An 18,081-nucleotide genomic window follows, 5' to 3' on the forward strand; every position below is an offset into this window, starting at 1 on the left:
TAGGCTTTGGTCCGAAGCAAGTTTCTGGCGCGAAATATAGCTGCGCGCGCGCTCTGTCGGTGCGGTGCCAGCAAAACCGGGATCTTGAAACATTCTATGCCTATTATATTGCTTTTCGCGTTTCGTGCGTGGTCAGAGCGGCGCTTCGGCCACGTTATGAAGGGGCTTTTGTTATCAATGTGATCAGTTGCCCTGGAGAGACGGATAATAAGTGTGACGTAGAGAGGAAGGAATAGCTGCAAAGCAGTGAAACCTGCCTTTGGTGCTCCTTTCGTATACGATTATCAAGTTGATGCGCTGTCTCTTCGGGTTTGCGACAGGCAGTGGAGTTGCCTTCAATCAGCTTATTTGAGGGCGCTGCTTTATGATGCGGGTGGGAGCGCAGTCACGTGGTATTTTTCATGTTTCGTGAGGTTTGCTTGCCAGTCGGAAAAAATTGCACGCAATTAGTATGTGACTGAAAACACAGCAGTTAGATGTCATTTGAGGGCGTCCGGGGGTGCCTACAAATGTCTCATTGAGACTTTGATAATTAGGACAGTACTTCTCGAATTAGATAATCAATTTCAACTCGAATTACATTTCAGGAACGAAATAATTACTGGCGGCTACTCCACTGTACTGGAAACAATGTGTACCAGGTTTTCTTCGAGTAACGCAACTGCTCTTCCTTTAAGTCTTGGTGCATATAGTCGGGGCACCCTGTATAATTCACTCAGTAACTGAAATGAGGCCAAGGCGGATTCACTTGAACTCAGAATCAACTGCAGTCATGCGCAGGAGCGCTTATAATCGGACTCACGGAAAAAGAGAGAGAGATGCTGCAGTTTCGCAGGAAGAGCGAAGCAGTATTAATGATAGCGAAGTATGCGACAATTACGCGAAGGTAGATTACACCACCGAGAGACGCCAGATTCTTAGTGGTGGGAGAGGACTCAGGCTGTGAAATTGAACTGTCTTCTACTATGATGTCTTGTAAATTGTCATAAAGGCCGTCACTTCAGTGAACAATTCTTCGAGGTCACATGAAGTTTCTTCAAGCACAATATATATATCCCAGTACCCTTCCCTCCCCCCCCTCCCCCCCCCCCCGGAGAAATTAAAACTTTCCGCCTATGCTGTGCTTCGGGAACGTTTGGAATTAAACACTCATTCATAGCATCTTTCTTCTTCTTTTTCTTCTTGTTTTATTTAGATGCGTCACACATGTATGTTGGGCTGATAACGTGGTCCCCTTGTACGAGACAGAGAGGGAGAGGCCGGGAGGTTAATCACATAGCTTAGTTTCCCTGCTGCAAGCAGCAGTGAACTACTGTGGTAAGCTACCCTGCGCAGTGGGCTGAGACGTGCGATTCCAAGCATTCACATCCCAACAAGATGTGCCACCAGGACATCAACGAAACGCGAGTGCTCAGTTCAACATTACCTAACGAGGACACGATCGAAAACCTGCACCGATTAAAAAAGTTAACAAAACAAGAATTAATAAAGGGAAAATGAGACATCCACCTAAACGTAGCAAATCGCTACAATGGAAACACATGCGGGTTCCTCGAAAGAGAAAGCCTCGCAGTTGAAGAAAAATTCGTCCTGGTCCAGCAGTCGAACCCGGGACAAGGACGAATTTTTCTTCAACTGCGAAGCTTTTTCTTTCGAGGGACCCGTATGGGTTTCCTCTGTAGCGATTACGTTTAGGTGGATGTCTCATTTTCCCTTTATTAATTACTTCTCTCCACCTTGCGGGCTTCCACAGCACTATTACGACAAACAACAATTATTAATTAATTAATTAATTCATTCATTCATTAATTACGTTACAATCATCTCACGATGACTGTGGACGGTAATCCGATCAACATTCGAGCAATGTAGCGGAACACCATTTTTCTGAAGTCACGTTTATTTAACACCTGTAGTGGCCATTGTAAGACTTCCGTTGCTTCGGCTATATGCGACAGGCTCCTGTATCGTCTCCCTTTGCTATGGCACTCGATCTCTTGCCAACGTCGGCCATAGGCGTGGCGGCATGATGACAACTGTATGACACCCACGCAGCGACGACGATGGAATGACGAAAATGAATGTAGTCGATAGTCGAATGGAGGCCTCTCCCAGCGACCTACAATTACCCCTGTCTTGCGCTAGTTGATTCCAACTTGCGCCTGCAAATTTGCTAATTTTATCACCCCACCTAGTTTGCTGCCCTCCTCGACTGCGGTTCCCTTCCCTTGGCATCAATTTTGTAACTCTAATGTCCAATATATATATTTCTTTAATTCTATGGGCTGTCAAGAGGGCCTACGATGCGGCGGTCGGGCATGGCCTGACTGTCCCAACGTGGGAGCGGCCCGCAGCGCGCTGAGTCGCGTACCTCAGGACCTTCATTAAAGTTTTGCATCCATCCATCCATTTAATTCGCACAAAACACCATTTGAGAGAGAGAGAGAGAGAGAGAGAGAGAGAGAGAGAGAGAGATGATGATGACGATGTATAGAAACGCAAGGAGGTTAACCAGAGGTAGTTCCGGTTGGTTACCCTGCACGGGGGGAAGGGTTAAGGGGATTAAAAAAGAGAAAGAGAGTGGAAGGAGATAGAGAGAAAGAGAGACGAGCACTTGAAATCCCTGAATGACACTATGTTATTCATGTAAATGCCAAATTCACTAAGTAATTGTTGCCCGGTATGAAAGAAAACTATGGAAGACAGTACGTCTGGTGCACAGCCGGAAAAGCTTTTCAACGCTTAACTAGCAGCTCAACAATATTGTTGAGCGTCATCGTGCACGCCATACAAGATATCTAACCGCAAAAAATTACTTTGAAAAGGTCAATGTGCGTTCTTGAGACGCACCGCTATGCAGATGAAAAAAAAAAGAAGAGTTAGCTAAACAAACAAAACAATTTTAGCAGTGGCGAGAATGTGACCACAACGTGTGCTAAGATAAGAACGACGAAGCCTGCAGGTCTTGTCACGAAAAACGTCTGCTGGTGCGCACTGGTGGTATTTTTTGTGAAGACCACTGTTTCTTTTTTTTTTTTTATTGCGATAAAGACTTGCCCTTAAGGCATAATTCTTGCTGCGTATATGTGTATTATATGTGTGCTGTGAGGCCTGTGTTGTGTATGAATTGAAGCAGTGTTTTGTGGAATCTGTTGTCATGTATCCAGCGGTCATAGCTGGTTGTCACACTGTAGCGGTGGCCGGCTTGCATTAGGAGACGCGAGCGTTCCGATTTTAAACCAGTACATGTCCATATCAGGTGGTATGCATCTGCTTCCATCCACTGTTGAGCAGGTACGTGAATAAAGGTAACTTTGGAGGCACAGACTAGCATTTTGATTTGTCTTGGTTTTGCAAAAGCTTTTGTTAGGTCAACAATATTGTTGACCTGCCAGTTAAAAGGTTAAACTTCGTATTCGGACACGTCAGCTTCATTAACATGATAAAGAAAAATCGTGTTGGTATTAAAAGAAGCATATTTAAGGTAACCAGTCAGCAACGCTTGCAATGTACTCATTAAATGCGCCTAATATTTATATATATATATAAATATATATATATATTGTAACCAACAGTTACAACAGCCGTTCCTAGGAAAACTAATTTATTCTGGGCGAACCTGTGCCCGTCAACAAAACCCGATTGAATACTCAACAGCAACAACAAAACGTTCCTCGAGGTACGCTTCTTCGAACGTCGTTCTCCTCTTTGTCGCCTCCTGTCGCGTGCCAATCGTCCGATTCTCGCGCACGAGCCGCCGGCCTGTCAGCACCGGCCGAGCGTTGCCTTGCGGTGCTTTGCTGGCCGCTCGCGGTGTGGCGGCTACGCAGTTGGGATATGTCGGTCGTCTTTTTCTTCTCGCAATGCTGGCGGCAATATATATATATATATATATATATATATATATATATATATATATATATATATATATATATATATATATATATATATATATATATATATACATATATGGGAACATGTTTGGGATGGGAAGATGTTTGACCATGGTCGAAGCGTACCGCTCGGACAGTGCAAGCAAGACCTCAGGTAGACTGGCTTGCTCTTTCGAGCTGCACGCATGCACGCTGCGCGCCGTTGTCTGGGATAGGGTTACCGGCCCACATCTCGGCTGCAGGGACGGGAGAGGGTGGTGCTGGCGCCTCCGTGGTCGTAAAGTGAGAAAGAAGTCTGGGCTGGCGTCTGCGGCTCACGTTCCCGGTTGCGTCGCACATCCAGACACCTGCAAACTCGAGCAGCGCACACAACGCAAGCATTTATATTATAGGCTGGCATAAAGACCCGTGGTTATTTACAGACAGGAGCGCACCGCACAGTGCGGGAGAAACAGACACACAACGAATAGTCCAGCTTTCTGCGCACCTTATTTGTCAGTAGACTGAACGAAAGTAGGCTTTAGTTAAATAATAGCACAAGAATATGTCAGGTATCTGTCGCTACAAACCCTGAAAGCATATTAAACTCAAGCTCCCGGGGTTTCACTGATCTTCCTTTAAAGGGCACAGCGAAATTCCAGACAAGGTGGACTGAAGTACAGTTCCTCTATGTTGACTGAGAAGTTCGTGCGTTTTTGCCTTATTGCTGTGCACTTTGAGCTCAACACCTGTTCTCTAGCATAATAAAAGTGGCGGCATTGTTTATAACAATGGCTGAGAGCTCTGAAGATGCTACTTCAGTTACACCTTCGAAAGAATCCAAGAAATGACTATTCAATATTTATCCTTAAATTCGTGATGTACCAAAAAGTCTGAACTGCCTGCTCCGGCGCTATTCGAAATGGCCCAGTCACACGTGTTCTCAAGATATCGAGATTACTGCACTACCAGTTACTCTTCATATTAAATGAATTAATCGACGCGTAAGTTAGATTTCCGGTCATCCATAACTCGGGCATACGCAAATTTCTCGTGAAAAACAAATCAGCGACAATAACCACTCCCTTTTACCCACTTTGTGTGTGCGTGTGTGTGTGCGTGTGCGTGTGCGCGCGCGCGCGCTCGTGTGTGTGTGTGTGATTAATCTTGGTTTTGCAGTTGAAGCAACGAAAAAAAAAAGTACGTTCGCAAACAGAACTTGCAGCTATGTTAAAAAAAATGCCGCGCAACGGCAGCTTGACTGGCCTCTCCATCAACTGCAGGCAGCAACAACAAACGTACAGATATAAGAAAATATGACAATGCACGTAGAAGCTGTAGTAGAAGGTTATTGAAGCTCAAGAAACTCAAAATGACTGTGAAAAAAAAAAACAGTACATTCACATCATCATCTTGGAATAGATGTTTGGATAGGTAACGTAGACTTTCATATATTAGCGTGTGTATGTGTGTTAAATGTAGTCGGCAGGCAGTCGACTAACGTTTTAAACCAATAGCTTGCACTTAGGTGTGGAACCAACCACTGGTGCGTATGTTGGCTGACAGCAGAAGGCCACCCTGGCGTCAATTAGGAAGATTTCGTATAAGTGTACCGTTATTTATTAGTTCCCGTGAGAAGTATCCAAGCAGTTTGATAATCGTGCAAAGCGTATGCACCGTCAAATCCTCAACCTAAGAAACAAATCACCTATGCGCGCAAGAAAGGCCTAGTCTGATTTTCAGGCATCATGATGCCTGAAAATCAGACTAGGCTATTTCTCGTTTTTTTTTTTTTTTACTCAAGTTAACTGTGTCCTCACCAAAAAAAGTGTTGCAATATAGCGGAAATCCTAAGCACAGCGTTATATAACAGACGTTTTGCGGTGTTGAATATAATGTTTAATTGCTATCTTGGTGGACCAAAACTTTCACACAGTTTAGTTCGTAGATTCTCTGTATAACAACCCCACAGCATGAGTTCATGAAATGCGAGTACAAGTTCAAGCGTTTTAGCACACGAAGAAAGTTAAGTAACGCTTTCATTTTAGCTAGGAGATCATGGGAGTTGAAATGGCCTAATATTGAGCACGAAACAGAACAATCTTTGTTTTAGAACAGTTAAACTGTAATTATTTTTGTTAAAACATCGTTGCTAATTTCACAAGTGTGTCAATGTTTACTCCTGTGAAACATGAACTTGTATCGTCTGTGTAAATTAAGTGCTGAGGTGAAGCATCAATACTTTCAATATAATTTATATGTGTTGAATGTCAGCGGCTATGTTATGCCTGCTTAAGGTAGCCCATACAGTTATGGTGTTATGACGGAATATTTCTCGAAGAATCTCGACAATCTAATGAACATTTTATTTTTTACACAGAAGCTGCCAGTGCGACTAGAAGTGCTCGAAAGCGTTATACGTATGTTTTCCCAGTATCACCAGAGAACCATGTGACAGAGACTTTAAATTTGAAAAGAATCGGGGCATGTAAGGGGTGAATTATGAGCACAGTTTAAAGTGCATGTGTTAATTAGCGAACTTGGAAAAATTGCAAGCTCTCGAAATCAACACCTTTCTCGGAAACTGAATTGCCATTCTCTACGGCAACACAAGTATTCTGTATTTTTCTTCTAGTCTTTTAGAAAACAACGGAAAAACAGATATGGACTTGTACTTAACCAGATTATTTTTGTCCTCACCTTTATGCATAATTGCTACTTTTGTAATCTTCATATTCTAAAGAAAGATTGCCAAAAGTTAGAGTTCATGAACGTCTTATAGGCCCATACTAAGGGAATTAGTAATAAAAGTAATGGGTTCTATTTTTAGACCACTTAGATCCTAAGTTATAATTCTGTATTTTAATTCATTCCTTACTTCTATGTCGTCAGTTGTATGGATGTACAAGGAATCCACAAGGATACAAGTTAAATAATTGATGACTCCGTGATCATGAGCACTGACGATCAATACGGTGAAGAAATTATTAAACTTATTTGTTAGATTTGCGCCTTTGGATACTTCCTCTCCTACTTTAATTTCCTCAGTTACAAAGCATACGACGCAGTTCAGTTCTCACACCATTTTATTAAATATCACCTGTACTATCAGACATAGAGAAGTACCATTTACGTTTAGCTTGCCTTTATAGTGGACTAAGAAAATTTCCGCATTTCTTTATGAACAAATTTTCAAATGCTGTTAACGTATCTAAATCCCATCTAATAATAAACATATTACACGATGTCTTTTTCTTTCATCGTTTTGTGTAGCTTCGAGGAAATCCATGATTTGCGAGTCTGTATAGGTCTTCCTATGTATGTTTTATTTAAGCATGAAATGCTTTTAGCTCCCGTTGTCGGCGGCGTTCAAGTGACCATGAGCCAAAAGCCAGAGGCGTTATCCGGACAATTTGCGAGGAAAAAAAAACGAGATCATCAGGCTAACTGGTCAAAACAGAAGAAAATGTGGTATCTGGCCCCTAACCTGTTCTACAGGACCGTATTACATACGCTAGCTACTGCCAAAACAAGTTATAAGATGATATTGCTTCCGAGTTCTTCCTAATGTTTGTTCACAATATCGCTCAAGTATAACTTCTAATACGCTGAAGTTTTATTTGTAATTTCCAATAGCGACGTTCAAAAGGCGGATACAGGGCATACACTTCATTGTCATCTTTTGGCGCTGAGACAGGGTTGCCTGTGCTCTTTTGAACGCCAGCAGTCCGATAGTTCCGCGGAGCAGGTTTTGCGTCGCCTCGAGAGATGGCGCCACGCTGCGTGGCCTCCTTCAGGCGCTTTTCCTTTAGCTGGGCAGTACGCTCCACCTTCTGGCGTCTTTCGCTGCCTGTCGTGCCGCCTTCAGCCGGTTTTCTTCTAGCTGGGCAGCGTCCATATGGACCAGTGCACAGTATGGCGTGGTGCAGTCTGGTGTGATATGGTGTGCCGTTGCGAACATGCACTACACCCATTTTAATATTGTAGCTAGTATCATCTCCAAACAATCTGCTTTGCGGGTTGCCATATCATGCTTCATCTACTCTCGATTACGGGAGAGCCAGCAATTTTTTTTACGGAACATCAGTAAAAGGTTTCAATAAACGATCATACGTATCGGAGGAGTAAACAAATTGACATGACAAAAGAGTTTAATTACTTCGTCAATTTTGGACGAGAATGTGCACGAATTTGTCTTGATAATATACTTCTAGAGCGATTTTGTGCTATTGCTTAATTTCCTTTACAACAGCCAAGTTTATTATCACGTTGTAGTGACGATGAAGAAACAGACAGTGGCACAAGTGTGATTCCCGAACAATAATTCTTTGTTGGGCAAACTTGTGCCCAGGAAAGCCGCCGTGGTTGCTCAGTGGCTATGGTGTTGCGCTGCTGAGCACAAGGTCGCGGGATCGAATCCCGGCCACGGCGGCCGCATTTCGATGGGGGCGAAATGCGAAAACACCCGTGTACTTAGATTTAGGTGCACGTTAAAGAACCCCAGGTGGTCCAAATATCTGGAGTCCCCCACTACGGCATGCCTCATAATCAGAAAGTGGTTTTGGCACGCAAAACCCCATAATTTTTGTGCCCAGGAAAGCAAGTAACAGTCAATCACAACGATAGCGGCGAGCACTGTCGTCGATAGTCGACATCCGATCTACGGGTCAAGCACGTCGGCTCTTTATACGTATGTGTGTCACCGTATATTCCAGCGTGATCGCTGATGCTCGCGCGCGGTCTACAATGTACACCACTATTTGCGTCGCGTATGCAACAAGACTACAGGCAACATTCTTTCGCTGTAGAATCGGTCACAACATTCGAGAAGGTTCCGATATATGGAAGCGCCTCTTGCGCAGAGCGATAAGTTTGTAACAGTTGTTGGTCGGATATAAACGCTCACCGGAGGAACGTGGACAATGTACACGTGTCAATATAGCATGATTATCACTTGCAGAAAGAATAAAAACACGGGAGTGTGCAAAGCTAGGAAAACTAGCTGCGAGTAAATGAACCAAATTTGCAGCACTAGCGGTGGTTCGAGTAGGCGTTATAGTCACGTTAGAACGACAATAGGAAGAAATAAGCGCATCCACGTAAGCTCAGTTGTTTAAAGAGCATTTCAATGTTTAAACCTCCTCCATGTATGAATGTGTAAGTGATAATTAACATAAAAAATGTGTATATATTGAAACTAATTACAGATTATGTCGTTGCACATCTTCAACAAAGGTTACCCGTAACCTAAACGGTTATTGGAAAATTATTAACATAGCTAATTAATTATCAGCCTAGTTCTGTGCACGAACACCGCAAAACAATCTTATTTTCGATAATGGGATACCTAAAGCACTTCGCATAGATTTCGCATCATTATTGTAAAAAAAATCCTGTTGAGGATTTGCATTTATCTACGTCACTTTAATTATCCCATCGCGCTCGGCATAACCACCGGCTCTTACGGTGCCACAATATTGAATTTTTGAATTACATTAGAAAATTCACAGGCATAGCATGGTGTCAGTCTGCGCAAGACAGGTTGTCGGAGATCGATTGGAGATGCCTTCGTTCTGAAGTGGACTCAAAATTTCTATATTATGATAATGATGATTCTAAATTAATTCATCAAGCTAACGTCTCTCCCTAGCCTTGTCGAAATCAACTTAAGGGTATGAAAAGATACAAAACATCTCACAGGTCTATTTTTCTCAGTTCTTGCTGTGTCGTGTAAATATTTATTTATTTATTTATTTATTTATTTATTTATTTATTTATTTATCCTGACATTGTAAATGTGGACCTTTACACAACGACCTACTGCTGTAAAGGTGGAAGATGAACAAGGCGAAATGAATTCATATACAGCAACGAGGAGTGGCTCCACAGGTGTGGAAGGTTGGCAAGAACATTCTATCTCCAAACAAAAGATTGTCGTACAAGCGCTACTACTATCCACACATTTCTTGTACTAGCAGACCTTTAAAGCTAATGCAGAACGCCGTATCTATAAGAGGAGTTGCAAGCACTGCCTTTGTTCTTGAAGTGTACGTTGTTGTCTGAAACTATATGTAAAACCGCTTCCACGAAAGTTTGCTCAATACTGATCAAATTGGTTGATAGTATTTTCACTGTCCTTGACTCAGTGCACAGATAAGAACGCTATTGTTCGGTCTGTCGGCAGTTGCCGCGCAAAAGCATCCTGGAGCACCGACCTTAGAAGTTGTCAGCACACAAGAACCAAGCCGCTGCTGCTTCGTTACGGCCATTAGACCATGAGAGAGAGAGAGAGAAGAAATAAAGGCAAGGAGGTTAACTAGACTTTGTTGAGTTTGTTAGGTAGTGCGCGTGGGGAGGGAGGTGAGGTAGTGAAGAAGAGAGAAAAGAGGAGTTCAGGTCAATCACGCTGGTTATTGTGTAAGGATACTTGCTTGAGCAGTTACGTGCACAGTTACAGCCTTCCCTCATTCTTAACGCACTGTTCATCTCGTCCTGACCTTTCGGTTTATAGGATCACGCTTCAATTTGCCTACTTTTCTGGTTAAGTTCCAGGCGTAGAGTCCGCGGACCTCTTGAAAGTCATTGCAGTGGCACTAATGAGAGCCACTTCACTTGTCTCAGCGGTTCCCGTCTGGAAAACACAGTTCGTTGTAGCTATAGCATGCCGCTGATTTAGAGAAAAAGAACAAGATTTGGTCCGCTTCTCTAAAACGAGAAAGCTCCGGGAACGCATGAAATATTTACTCTTCGGGTGTCAAAACTAACTCTGATACCTTTCCCGTTAAATGGAGCATTTAGCTCACTCCACATCAGTTCTAGCATTGGAAGAAATTACCAGTTCTGGTTCTTGGAGCTACTAAAACCATTCTGCTCGAATAATTGTAAAAAGCACTCACCTCAAATCCAGAACTGCATGACGGCTGGCCATTCTCGATAACCAAATGACATGTAGGCCTAAAACCTTACCTTCCCAAATTGTTGTGCGAATGAACAATCGTGCTTATATCGAGCACCGTACCACAGCATTCAGTCGCGCATAGCCGGGTACTATGCGTTGATCTAGACGCGGAGATTTGACTTGATGTAACTGTAGAAGTGAACGCCTACTCAATATAGAGGATTGGCCAAGAATCGCATGGTAATCAGTAAAGGCCGCCTCAAGAAGGGCTCGCTAACCAATCGTCTCACATATCCTGCTTGCAAATTGATGGCGCAGTGGACAACACAAGTATTTTACTGCCTGTGAGCTACACGCCGGTTCAGATTTCGGATAAGCCTCTCCAAGAGTTTCCAGCATTTCTTCACGTGGCGTTGAAACCGGCGAAGGCGCGACCTCTTCATCGATAGCTGAATTTTTGGGACCGCTAAGTACTACGGGTGAAAAAGCTGCCAGTCTACTCTCTACGGGTAAAAGCGGGATGATGTCATATGGTCACTGCTCTTTGAGCCTCCTACAAAATGACTTGTTGAGCCGCGGCGCTCGGTACTGTGGCTCACCGCGGTGCTGCGCCTTCTTGCACTGTCCAAGCGCATTCGTTGTTCCTTCTTTTTTGCTATGTACTCGAAACTCAATACCGCGTTTTATCTTGAACCACACTGGATATTTTCATGATGTACATTATCACGTATTATGAGGCGTCATTAAGTTCTCGAAGTTAGCCATCTATCCATCAAGACTTTAAAGAAATATTGTAATGGCTTTAATTAACATGTTACTTTTTTCATGACAGCCAAACCCTTGCAAGGGGCGCAAAGTAGCAATTTAATGAAAAAGCACTGCGGGAGTTCAATAAATTTCGCGAACGTAGTATATAAAGCGAGCAGAAGTTATGAAACGACTAACTAAACAGAGAAGTTATGCGGACACAAGGCAAAGCAAAAGCAAATAAATTATTTCAGGATGCTTACGAAAGATGACGCAGGATATTTTCGAGCAATCGAGAATTCGCCCCATTTCCTACGATGCATAAGCTGCAGAAATCAAATAGTAAGAATGCATAGTCCCGCCAAAAAAAAAATGAGGGGCTTCTAGAGAGGTCTAAAAAATAAAACCATTAAAAATTTACCCTTCGCCCGCTTACGACACGTTTCTGGATGACGTTTGCGATGTGCATGCGAGGGCTGCCTCGTAAGCTAAATCGGAAGCCATGGAAATCTACACAAAAGTGTACCACAGATAACACGATGCCACAGCCTTGCTTACTCAGTTGTAGGAGTTCACGCTGGCTGCTGAAAAATTTGATGAAATTTGTTGAGTTTGGAAGAAGCAAGCGAAGAACCACTTCCGACAGCAACTGCCACAGATGCGGCACAAGATCACTGCTGCGACCCCGCATTTCATCTCAAACGCATTGATCGACCGTGTGCCAGAACAATATTGGCGACGCTCAATATAGTCCTGTGGTGTTGCTCGCACAGAAACTAGAGAGGAAATGTGAGATGAGCGCTTGGAAGCAACGATAACCAAACACAGCGTCGATCTCGCTTTTCATGGCTCTGCCGGCGCCATAGACTCTGGCGCTAGTCCAAAGGGCGAACGAGAAAGTTTACACCAGGCACACGTGCCATGACGGTTTGCTCTCCCAGTCGAGCTTGCACTTCCAGCGTTGTGTTGCCGCCTATGCTATACAGAACAGTGTACGCAGCACTCACCGGAGAAAAGCGCGCGGTAATGAGTCGGGGAGCAGAGAAAGCATGCAGCGTATGGGAGGGAAGGGGCGGGCTTCCGCGCCACAGCGTACGACCCAGCCAACCAACGTCCAAGTTTAAAGCAGCTTCTGCCAGGTTCTGTCGCATAACATTACACAATTCGAGCAGCGACCTTCCAAATGCATCGCACTTGGCCTTTACGCGTACATATTTTGAGGTTCAGTGCCAACCTGCGGCAAAAGGCCTATTTCCCTCCGATTCGACTTCATTTTCCTTTTTAAACATGTGCAGCTGATCGCAACTTCGATCCTCACCTATAATACTTTTTTTAATCGCCTGGGTTGCGACGCGGTATAATGTCGGAACGAAATTACAGGTAAGCATGCAGGCCGATTTCATGAAGATACTGCAAAGGGACTTATGAAATCTATTGTCCTTGAGCCATCATTCGTAGTATTCAGGCCGGTCACTTAACTTCCCACTTCTAACCCTCGTAATGAAAAATGCGCTTTCACTTGAAGCCCATGCTTGACTTCGTCAAAATAACGTCTGACGTGAACGCGCCGAAGGAAACGCAATGGGCGTCTTGGGTACATCCGTGCCAGGCGTCATTTAAATCTAGTAAAGCATAAGAATTATTCTTGCTCACTTGGAATGGTACCTCAAGTGATTAAATATCTATCCGGACGGCACGACGGGCTTTCGTCGAGGTCGCTCATCCATCGACAACGCTATTGACCTGTTTACCTGGGTCTTAGCACAACAACAACAAAAAAAGCCTCAGGCGCCTTTTAATGCACTTTTTCTCGATGTCAAAGGAGCATACGACCACGTCGCCTATGAGGCCATACTGAACTCACTTGAGGCTGTGGGAGCTGGTGGTCAGATATATCAATGGATTCGGGACTAATTTGACTGAGAGGTGCTTTTTTTTACAAACCGAAGACGGCCCAACTTCGGAACATCACATCTACAGTGGTGTGCCGCAGGGTGGGGTGTTGAGCGCCATATTGTTCAACTTGATCCTGGTAGGACTTATTGAGTACTCACCGCGGGCAGTTCATGTCTCAATATATGCAGACGACAATTGCATCTGGGCCTCTGCGGTGACTCGTCTTCAGGTGCGGGTCAGGCTTCAGCGGGCGGCAACCATGACGGCATCTTAACTGCGAGAACAATGTCTCAATGTGCCTACCGACAAGTGTGCATTGGTTGGCTTTACGCGCAAACAAATGTCATCATATCCCGTTTCAATCAACGCTCAACCTGTATTCTATGTTAAGACGCATCGCTCTCTGGGTGTCATCATCGACCGCAACCTCTCGTGGAGTCCTCACTGCGTCTTTCTGAAGAAGTTATCTTCCATTGCGCAGGTGTTCAACTTTCTCTGCGGGAAAACCTAGGGTACACTAGACCATTCTACACTGCAGCTGTAGCGGGTACTGATCCTGGGACTCCTGCGTTACAGTCTACCATTTTTGTCAAATGCATGCTAGGCAAAGTCAAGCGTGGGCTTCAAGTTAACGTGCATTTCTGAATACGTAGGTAAATACACTTTCGCAAATTGTCTTTGTCCCATGCCACGTCCAAAGTAGATGGCGGGCATCCGCTGCAGACGCAGGAGTGGAGCACTTAAGACGTGAGGCATTGTCTATACAGTTCACCCCAGGTATAAGTGATGGCTGGTGTATAAGGCTTGCCCCGGCCTGAAGTCTCCGAAGAGAGGCTTCCTCTCCCCGATAAAGGCTGTGGGAAAGGGAGCAGAGACACGGGGTGATGAGGGCACGCATGTCCCGCCGGTGGATAAATTGTGGGGCAATCAGAAGAGAGCGGTGTTCAGGGGCCAAGTAACGAGGAGTTACAGGCGGCAAGAAAGATTGAGCATTGCGGTCCACAAGGTCACTGTTGTGGTCATGGCCATCAGCCTGCAACCAATGGACAGTGATGTTTACGCGTTAATACTTGTAACTTCTGTAAATCTACTCACAAGTACATCGTGTTTTTGTCAGTTGTTTGAGCTGCCTAATTGCGTTGAGGCGTTCAACATATTAGATGAGGGCACAGTTGACGTTAGGCAAGTTGTTCATCGCATCGTGTATAGCTTGCAACTAATAAAATAACAAATCTGAAAAGTCCCTTGCATACTTGAAGGAAAAAACCAGTCAAAAACACAAAGGACAAGAGGAGAGGTTCACACCACAACGACTAGTCGTTGTGGTGTGAACCACAACGACTGTCCTTCTCTTGGGTTAACCACCTTATCCGTGCAGATCACAGCGTCTCTTAGGTACGGTCGTTTAAACTCTTGGATTCGGTAGAAACCGTCGGCGCATCTTTGTCGTCTTGTTTGTGGTTATCGTCGTGTGATATCACAGTGGAATATTGTCCAATGTCTTAGTTATGTTAAACTCTTCACTGCGACTGACTCTGTGAACGACTCACTCTATTATTTTTCTTTTCTCTCCTTATCTATTCTTCCCCTTTCACCCTCCCTAAGTGTAGGGTAGCCGACCGGGTGCGTCCTTGGTTAACCTCCCTACCTTTCCCTGTTCGTTTCTCTCTCGCTCTCTCTATCGCTCTCTCATAGAAATAGGAACGGATAGACTGTATCTTGTCTAGTAAGCTTTTCTGCTTGCTGTCGCTGATCAGCAAACTCAGAAGCGCTCTTGTGGCGTTGGCATAGTAAGTGATAGACGAGGGAGAGCCATAATTGCTCTCATTGCACTTCTAATGATCACCTCGAACTTGTCTCACTGTTCAGCAGTCAATAGCAGGAACTCGGTGGTACGAACACACACCGGCATATCCATTTAAATAGACACAGTCCTTAAATATCTACTGTGGTAGATAGCGCTATTATATCTCATCAGCTGGATTACTTGGAGAGACGGAGACTACTTTAAAGACTAAATGTAAAGTTACGTCAGCTAATTATTAAAACACGCAGACTAATAAGGGCCGAGTCAATGATTGCGCTAAGCAATTCCACTGAAATGTGCCCCTTTGCATGACTTAGCAACCCCAGTCATACAACCGAACGAATGTTTACATAAGCAATTCTCAAGATTGAGCTTCAGTTGACTGCAAATGTACACTGTTGATAGACTAATATTTGGGATGAAAACATTTGGTCTGCAAGGAGAAAGCAAATTTGTAGGTATAAAATGATTTCGAATACAATGCGAAATAATGAAGAGGATACAACCTCATGCGTGATGCGCATTTCTTATTCTGTGTCGCTGACCTCGCAGGCGTGATCTTGGGCTAGGGAACGAGGTAAGATGCAGAGGCACGCTGTTCATCGTTTAATCTACCCGCGTGTACGTTTAAGCTATAAAGTAAATAAAGAGTGAAGTTCATGTGTCTATGCTACCTTTAATGTGAACCGTGAAATCATGTTATAGTGCGCAGTAAGGTCATGTAGTAAATTGCTGTTTTCTTTGCTAAATGGGAGGAGGCGGCTAGGAGTACTGCTCTACTCGGTTGGCCTTCGGGCACTTTTAAGCCTTAATTTAAGAACACAAGAACGCATGCTTTGTTTAATTCAACCATTTTGTGAGCTCAGAAAGTGAGGCTACAGCGCAACTGTTTCCACCGCAAATGTAATGTTGTTGTGCTCTGAAGTATTTGTGCCTTGGAATATGAAGTGCAGGCCGTGCAACCAACCTGAGACTGTGACACTGTTTCATTCTTTGTCGTGACGCATTTGATTTTTGAAAATTTTTACAGCGAACTGTCAAACGAGGACTGCGGATCTCGTCTTATGCACGGTTATCAGCGGCCACCAAGGCCGGTAGGCGCGGGCAGTAGCTAACCCCAGTGAGGTTGAGAGAGAGGCACGTCGCGACGATGCCCTCTCCCCTCACGCAACACCTGGCGCGCTATTTCGGCATCAGGTGTTCCATTTCGCCCGCTCCGCTCCGTCTAGGCGCGCTCGTGACGTATCGCAGCCAGTGCGAATTTAGGTACCGTTTCGCTTCTACTGACGCCGGCTTTTTCGCCCAATGAGCCAATTGACGCTTTCGCACCAAAAAGTGCTAGACCCGAGGGGTTTTTGTTTCGAACCCACGTAAATTCGTTAATTTTTTCTTGCTTCGTTTCCGAGTCTTCGTGCGTGATGTTACAAGGAGCGGTGATGTTACATGCAGGGATATCTCGATACTTAGCACATGACTGCGTAACGCAGTTAAAGTTCAATAGCTCACTCTGTATTTCATCACTCTGGAGCACATGTACCATTTTGGTTATAGAAGTGGAGACTTAAGTCGATCTAGCAGAAATCCCGTGCTTAAAACCAGTTTTGTGAGATGCGTCCAGAAAATTTGTCACGATATGCATAGACTGCAATTGAAATTCCGATTAACTATATATGAACTGCTTGGCTTCCAAGCCCCTGTGGCGTGATGGGCAACACACATGCCGATGAATCAGTTATATCTGCTCATGAAGAGGACGTGCAGGAAGCGATCCCACTGTGAAGAACACATGCAGGAGCGAAACTTCGAGTGCTTGCGAATGATGACACGCATTCCTTGTAGAACACGCTCTGTTTCCGGCATCACGCGTCTAAGTGGATTGAACCCCTTTTTTCGACTTCGTTCTCCATCTGGACTGGCCTGAACTCAGACAACATTACTCAATACTTTGTCGACTGTGGCTTGGTGTCGTGTTCACAAAATTCTTTGCTTTCCGGCCGCATGGGAAGAGAAGATAGTGCTGCTTGTGACCACTGCGGCAGCGAGAAAACCATTGAACATGTTATTTGCCACTATCCTGGCTACTGCGCCCACAAGCAGTCACCAGCGACCAAGTTCGCCCGTACTGACGGCCGGCCACTTCCGGAGGAGACAATCCTAGAATGCCGGCCTATACAGTAGTCACAGCAGAAATTGGTCAAGGCACTATTGAAGCTTTTACAATCGAATGGTTTATTAGAGAGGCTATGATTCTCCCAGACGTTCTCAACCTAATCGTTTTTTTTTTACAGCGGAGCTGACTTAGGCTAGTTGTCAGCGTTTCGTGTTGTGAGTAGGCAAAAACGATGGCGGCGTCTAAAGATCTGGAATAGCTTAAGCATACGGCAAAATCGCATCAGTGTATGTGTCCCAGCTGCATTTGAGGTCAGATGTGTCAAAACCGGTGGTGGATGATGGTTTGATACGTCGCAATCTAAGCAAACAACGAGAGCACGGCCGTTGCGCCCTATGCCTTGCCGACGGCGGGCGAGGGCCTTGCCGTGGAATGTGCCGACGGGTGCGCCGTACAGACTGGAGACGGAATCGTTGTCGCCACCATGTGTGTTCATCCCGGAACGTCAAAGGGGGACCTTGAAGACTTTACGATCTACGCATTTCAGTTGATCCTCTCGGTGGACCCCAATCCCATCGTCATTGTGGGTGCCTTTAACGTCGATGTGTCTCGTCCCGACGGAAAGTGGTTCTTGGCGTTTCTCTCGGAAAGGTACGGCCTTCAATGTTACACCAAGATCAATGTCTCCGCGACGCGCCATCGGTCGTTAATACACCTAACATTCGCTAAGAAGAGCTCCAGTGTCGTCACA

The sequence above is a fragment of the Dermacentor andersoni genome, chromosome 1 (genome assembly GCF_023375885.2).
Source record: "Dermacentor andersoni chromosome 1, qqDerAnde1_hic_scaffold, whole genome shotgun sequence".
Taxonomy (NCBI): domain Eukaryota; kingdom Metazoa; phylum Arthropoda; class Arachnida; order Ixodida; family Ixodidae; genus Dermacentor; species Dermacentor andersoni.